General features: G+C 39.2%; 1 pseudogene; it reads right to left on the bottom strand.

Moving 5' to 3' along the window:
- Positions 1-4127: 4127 nt before the first annotated feature.
- On the bottom strand, positions 4128-5304 carry LOC116873074 (annotated as a pseudogene).
- Between the last annotated feature and the right edge of the window lie 1638 nt (positions 5305-6942).

Below are 6942 nucleotides of genomic sequence, written 5' to 3'. Positions count from 1 at the left end.
CTTATTTTTAAAACTTAGAGAAGCGTTGCCCTGAGAGTTCGTTGAGTTTACTGCAGCAGAGCACCTAGAAGTGGGGAGTGGGGGAGAGAAACTCCTGAGGCTCCGGTGAGTTCAGAAGTGGAGTAAAGTGAGCTGTGCATGGTCGTGTGTGTGTGTGTGCGCGTGCGCGCACGTGCGTGTGTATTTGTGTTTAAGGGTGGCTGATGTTGGTCTCTATGTTATTTAATGAGTTGTATAGATAAGGTACATGGGAAAAAGGGCAAGAGGAGACAGTTTCCACCTGTGGCAGAGATATGGGTATAAACACCAAGACAGAAGCACAGGTCGATTCTCCAGAGACCAAGGGAACTGACAGATAGACATGAACCTGGTTCCACATTGGCCTGGTGTCAAAGGTAGGATGAATTTGTATTAAAGGAGTGTGAAAATTTACTCAGGCCAAGTAGGTCATCAGCAAAGAGAGTTAAAGGGAGAACCCTAGAGCCTCTGTTTAATGACTTCAGCCTCTAGCTACTTGAATAAAGGGGGAGTTTCTCTGTGTTTGCGTGACCATTGTCCTTGCTGTGGCCACTCATGTTGACTCCAGCGGACTGTGTGTCACCTACGAGAGTGAGGGGGCTGGTCAGCGAACGTTCCTTGCCTCGGTGACTCTGAGTAGACCGTTGTCACTGGTGGGCTGGTGGTGGTCACGTCCAACTGGGAGCCCCTACTTGGAAGTGAGTCACTCGCCTCACTGCTAAGGATTGTACAAGTCCCAAGAAAATGGGGAGAAGAGTAATATTTAAAGAAATGAGAACATTTTTATCAATATGATAAGGGGAAAATGCAAAATATAAAACTCTGCATGTGTATCTAATTTGGTTAAACATATGCATAGAAAAATGACTGGAATGAAACATTAAAACACTAAAGAGTTGTCTCCGAGTGAGGACACAGATGACTTCTCTTCTTTGTATCTTATATCTTTTATATTTTCTGCAATAAAAATGTTTTACTTTGGCAATTAGAGAAGGGGAATGGTTGCAATTAACTTAAAAGAAAAGAGGTTGCCTTTCCTTGTTCACAGCCTACATATTGTTCAGCAACACATTTTTTGCTACTTGTTATGTATAGGACAGTAACAGTTTAATTGCTGGCTACATTCTCTAATCTCCAGGTGAAGCTCAAAGCTTCCTAATCTTACTTCTGTTCCATGGAAGAGGAGCTCTGACGTGGGGCAAAGACATAATGGGGTCCTTAGAAACTCGCCATGAGCCATTGTGGTTGGAGCTTGGGTGGTAGCGAGGAAGACAGCCAAAACTCCCTCTTTCTGGAATGTGCTACTGTTTGGGATCACGTCCTGTTACTTGTCTTGCTTTCCTTTCTCTCAGCTGCTGTGTAAAGATAGGATTATGTTTTTGCTGGGGCTGCCATAACAAAGAACCACAGACCAGGTGGCTGAAATAACAGAAAGTTCTTTTTTGACAATTCTGGAGGCTACAAGGTATCTGAGATCAAGGTGTCTGGGGTTGGTTTCTTATGAGGCCTCCCACCTTGGCTTGTAGATGACCGCCTTTCCATCCTGTCTTCCCATGGTCTTCTTTTGTGTGACTGTGTCCTAACCTGCTCTTCTTTGAAGGACACTAGATTTGTCACATTAGATTTGGGCCTATCCTAATGAACTCATTTCGTGTCAATTACCTCTTTAAAGACCCTATCTCCAAACACAGCTGGAGATTCTAGAAGTAGGACTACAACATAGGAATTTTGGAGGCCACAATTTTGCCCATAACAGTGTTGAAGTAATTTTTCTTAGGGGACCCTGTTGCCACTCAGGGAAAGTCAGGAGAGAACCAGTATAGGGTCTAAGAGAAAGGATGTTTAAAAAAAAAAAAAAAAAAGGCAGTTTGAACTTCTTGGGTTTCGTTTAGCCTACCAGGTTAAGAAACCAGAGAGAAACGCACACATCTTCATTTGTCCAGAGTGTCTGTGTCTGTTGCGGGCACATCACCCTCTTAAATCTGTGGCTGTATTGAGGCCACTTGAAGATTGAAATGTTGGCTGTCTCCTCCTTGGGGACATAACAAATATATCATTCTGTTGAAATTATCACCACATGATTGGATGTTTCTACAAAAGCAAAGCAAATCTGAGAGCAGAGATGTAGACTTTTGCTCAGTAACTGATGGGGGGTGGATATGGTGATGAAATGGTTAAAGAGTGGTCTACTCTGGTCTTAAGACCCTGGAACTGATTTCATGGACTTGTGAAAAGAAACAGGTCAGGCCTATGGATTCTGCCTTTGCCCAGCCAGCAGATGGTGCCATTTTTCTAGGAAATGGAACCAGAATTAGTTTGAACTGCCTTTTGGCCATCAATGTGCTAGGTTAGTTACCATGTTTACAGGGTATTTCCCTAGATCTTCATATATAACCAGCTTCTCTTCTATAAAATTCTGCTCATCTTAACTGCAGCTAAACAAACTGAAATAGTCAGGCTTAAGTGTAAATGAAACTTTTATTTTTTTAAACATGGGGAAAATTAGAAAGAAAATCTGAGCCCCTTCTTCTAGGTGTATGTTTTAGGATTATATCCTCTCTCCTCCTCCTCACCCCCCATCTTCTTCCAACATATGAACAGGCATCATCTGTTGACTCTCTTACAGTCTTTCACTGTTATGTATAGTGGTTGGTTTACTGAATTCTATAGTAAAATTGTAACTTTTGAGGAATGAGTAGTTCTGAATAGCTACTTCAATAGCTGCTTTAATATAATACATAACTTAATAAATGTAATTTAATAGCTAGTTTTAATAATATGTAGCTGAGTATTTACCTTTTTATTATTATTTATGAATTTATTTTTTACTAGAAATAATTGTATAATAACATAAATTTAAGTGGCACCTAATTTAAACTTTTAAATTAATTCATTGAAGAATAACACAGTATGTTAAGCCTAATTGTTGAAACAAAACCTCTTTTTTCCCAGAAAAAAAAAAAGTAAAGGCATGATCAAAATTATGAGTGACAATTTGGGTTCATTTTGACACTTACAAATGATTTTGTAGGCATACCGGCATGCACGATGTTGAAGAATCAACCCACTGGATTTAGAAATAATGGTAAGATAAAGAAGTACAGCTATACATCTCAGAGTTCATGCCTGAAATTAAAGGAAAATATCCACCATTTATCATAATGAACTTTCAATAACTCTCTCTCTCTTTTTTTTTAACATTGAGATTGTTGTTTTAGGGAATAACTTTCTCTGAGCATTTAATTTAATGTTAAATGTATTAAATGACATACAGAGAGAAATAAATTTTGTGTTTGATACAAATTAAAGGTTACATGAATATAACCTCCCTTCCTCGCCAAAGCTCGAATTCACAATGGTCTCAGCAGAAAATAAACAGTTTATAAGTTAGACAGAATTTATAGCATTACAAAAGTTTACGGAACCCTACTTTTCATCACTTTTTTATAATAGCAAAGATTATAATGACAACTGAATGACCAGAATGTGGCAAATATTTGTACAAAACTGCAGGAATTGTCCTTACCTTTTGATAGAGGTAAAACCCAAGAACACACAATGACAATGATGAAGAGAAACTACACTGAAAGGAATTCTATTTTCGATTTCAAGCAACATGGACCGTACTATTTCCAAACACTGAAAAAAAACGTGGCACTGTGAACAGTGGGAGCAACGCGTGACTCGGCAATTCACCCAGCGGACGTGGCTGACGCTGGCACATGCCACAGTTTCTCTCTACACCAGCCAGCATCTTAAATGACTAGAAACTATGGAAGGGCTTGAAACTCACTTCAGTGTCTTTATTCTTGAAATCTGAGGATCATGAATGAAATATTTTTTTTAAAAGATTTTATTTACTTATTTGACAGTCAGAGATCACGAGTAGCAGAGAGACAGGCAGAGAGAGAGGAGGAAGCAGGCTCCCCGCTGAGCAGAGAGCCCGATGTGGGGCTCGATCCCAGGACCCTGGGATCATGACCTGAGCCGAAGGCAGAGGCTTTAACCCACTGAGCCACCCAGGCTCCCCATGAATGATATATTTATGAAAGTCCTCTTCCCATCCCACTCCCCACCTCAAGGAGTGTTTCTGGTATCCCTGGAAATCCTTAAAAGAATCGAATCATGAACTCTCTGGATTTACCTCTACCAATCCATTTAACTGGAATTTGAAACTCTTCTTCAATAAAACGAATGTAATTTTGGGCCTTAACAGGTAGTTCTTCAAATGTCCTTGCATTTGATATATCTATGTTCCAACCTGGGAGAGCCTTATACTGAGCTTCAACTTCATTTAAGATTTCTTGGTTTCCTGGGAAATGAGGAATGATTTCACCATCTACCTTGTAAGCAACTCCAACTTTGATTTCCATAAATGTGTCCAAAATATCCACTCTTTTAAGTGCCAACACAGGAAATACATTAATCATATGAGCACATTTGAGCAAAATGAGGTCCAGCCAGACACATCTTCTTCTCCTTCCAGTGGTTACCCCAAACCCTCCACCTCTTTTTGTATTAATTCTCCACTTTCATTGTCTTACTCTGTAGGGAAGGCACCAGTGCCAACTTGAGTTTTGTAAGCTTTTGGGACCCCATCACTTCTCCAGCATTTTGGGCAGGTATACCCAATCAGGTACAGACACCTCCCTCTGTACAGTTTGAAGAGGTTACAAAAGGATAAGTTCTAAAATTACTATCTAGTAGTTCTGCATTGGCACCTTCTACCAAGATTTTCTTTGGTGTTCCATGCAGGGCCTTGGAGAAGAAATAAGTTCCATTTCCCACCATTGGTTTAATCCTTTCCATATAGCCCGTAAGATTTTTTTTAATTCACTTAATTGTTAATTTCCAAAGTGGGGCATATGATTTGTATTGGTTAGCCAGAACTTTGAACCTCTCAGAGAAGCCATTAAAATCAGAAATAAGATCAGTTCATTCCAAGTAGCTTTGGAGGATAAACTGGGCCCATGCCCTTTTTTGTGGTACCCCATTCTTTTTTTCTGCTTCTTATGGTCTCTTTTGCTCCTGGAGACCATCAGATCCTTGTTGAAAATTAAATACAACAGGAGCACTGTCAGATAGGGTAAGCCTTTTTTCCTAGCCTTTCAGGCCTTTTCCTTTTTGGACATTTTTCTCCGCTTCCTCAAATAATCGGGGAAGATGAATTATCACACTATTTCCAATGATTATGTTAGCATTTGTATTAATTATTCCACAATGTCCAGTGTGGTGACCCGGTTCTCCCTGGGCCACACCCCAGGGCCTCCACAATCCCGGTTGCATATGGAAGGTGCCATAGGCTTGGTGTTAGTGCGGTGGCGCCTGTGACGTGAGGAGAGTCCAAGGGAGACGCAGGCAGTGAGGAGGGCATGAACTCAACTGCTCTGTGACCACCAGCCACGTGTGGAGAAAGAACGAGCCAGAGGCCAACCCAACTACTTACCTTTTTATTTTTTATTTTATTTTAAAGATTTTTATTTATTTATTCGACAGACAGAGATCACATGTAGGCAGAGAGGCAGGCAGAGAGAGAGAGAGGAGGAAGCAGGCTCCCTGCTGAGCAGAGAGCCCGATGCAGGGCTTGATCCCAGGACCCTGGGATCACGACCTGAGCTGAAGGCAGAGGCTTTAACCCACTGAGCCACCCAGGTGCCCCATTACCTTTTTAACTATAAACACTTAATCTTCAAAATTTTCAATGAAAATTTCAAATATACAGAATACTTGAAAGACCAACACAATAAGCATTATATACCATACTTATCACCTAGATTCAGCAATTATTAACATAACGTAGATTCAATAGTTAGTAACATTACCATTTTTCTTAATGTATAAATATGTGTGTGTATATATATATTTATATATATGAAAGTTGGTTACAGACATCATGACACATCAGCCCTAATATTTTAGCCTGTAACTCTTTAGAATGAAAACATTCTTCTAACTACTAAACCATAATCACACCTAAGAATATTAGCAATAATTTCATTATTATCTAATATCAACTCCTTAGTCAAAATTTCCTAGTTATTACCCATGTATCATTTTACTTATTATTTAGCTATTTTACGTAATCACCACCCCCAGCATGAGGCTGGAGCTCACCACCTGGAGATCAAGAGTTACTCGCTCGGAGGACTGAGCTAGCTAGGGCGCCCCATCCCCATACATCTTTTGTGGCTGATTTTTGTTTTAACTGGCCCCAGTCAAGACTCAGAGGTTGGTTTTTGTTGTTTTGTTTGTTCATTCACCTCTACTTAAAGACGGTGATTTTTTTTTTTTTAACGGACCAGTCCTGTTATTTTAGAATGTCCCACGTTCTGGATGTATCTGATTGTTTTCTTATACGCTTCTTCGTAACCTGTGTTCCTCAGCTATCAAAGCCTGAGAGGAAGCTATACATAAGCCTTCCTATGTACTGTAAATAATAATGATATTTCTAACTCAAATTAAACATTATACATTATTTCTTACCTTCGATTTTATATAGCTACTTCTTCTTTCTTAACTAACAATTTAAGTTCTTAATAACACTCATAGTTTACTTATTTGCTTTACCCTACAATTGTTTAAAACAATAGCACAATAGTACTACTACAAAAAAACTAAGGGAAGGTAAAGATTTCTTTGTGGTTCTTTTATCTTTATAGCATATCTAAGGATCGGATAAAAGTGTGCTAAGCTTAAAAACCACTTGAAATAATTTTGTCCTCTGCATGGTTATGTTAAAAGTTTGATATGCATTTAAGTTCATTTTGTGTTATTTTAAATTGAATATTTCCTTTCTTTCCCTTTTCAGTTAATTTTATTTTTTGAATTATAGAAAACATTTACAGGAGTAAAAAAAAAAATCAAAATTATATAAAGATGGGGCGCCTGGGTGGCTCAGTGGGTTAAGCCGCTGCCTTCTGCTCA

The sequence above is a fragment of the Lontra canadensis genome, unplaced genomic scaffold (assembly GCF_010015895.1).
Source record: "Lontra canadensis isolate GAN:19392208 unplaced genomic scaffold, GSC_riverotter_1.0 scaffold31, whole genome shotgun sequence".
Taxonomy (NCBI): domain Eukaryota; kingdom Metazoa; phylum Chordata; class Mammalia; order Carnivora; family Mustelidae; genus Lontra; species Lontra canadensis.
Note: the sequence above shows the minus strand (reverse complement) of the source record. Positions and strands in the feature narration are given on the sequence as shown.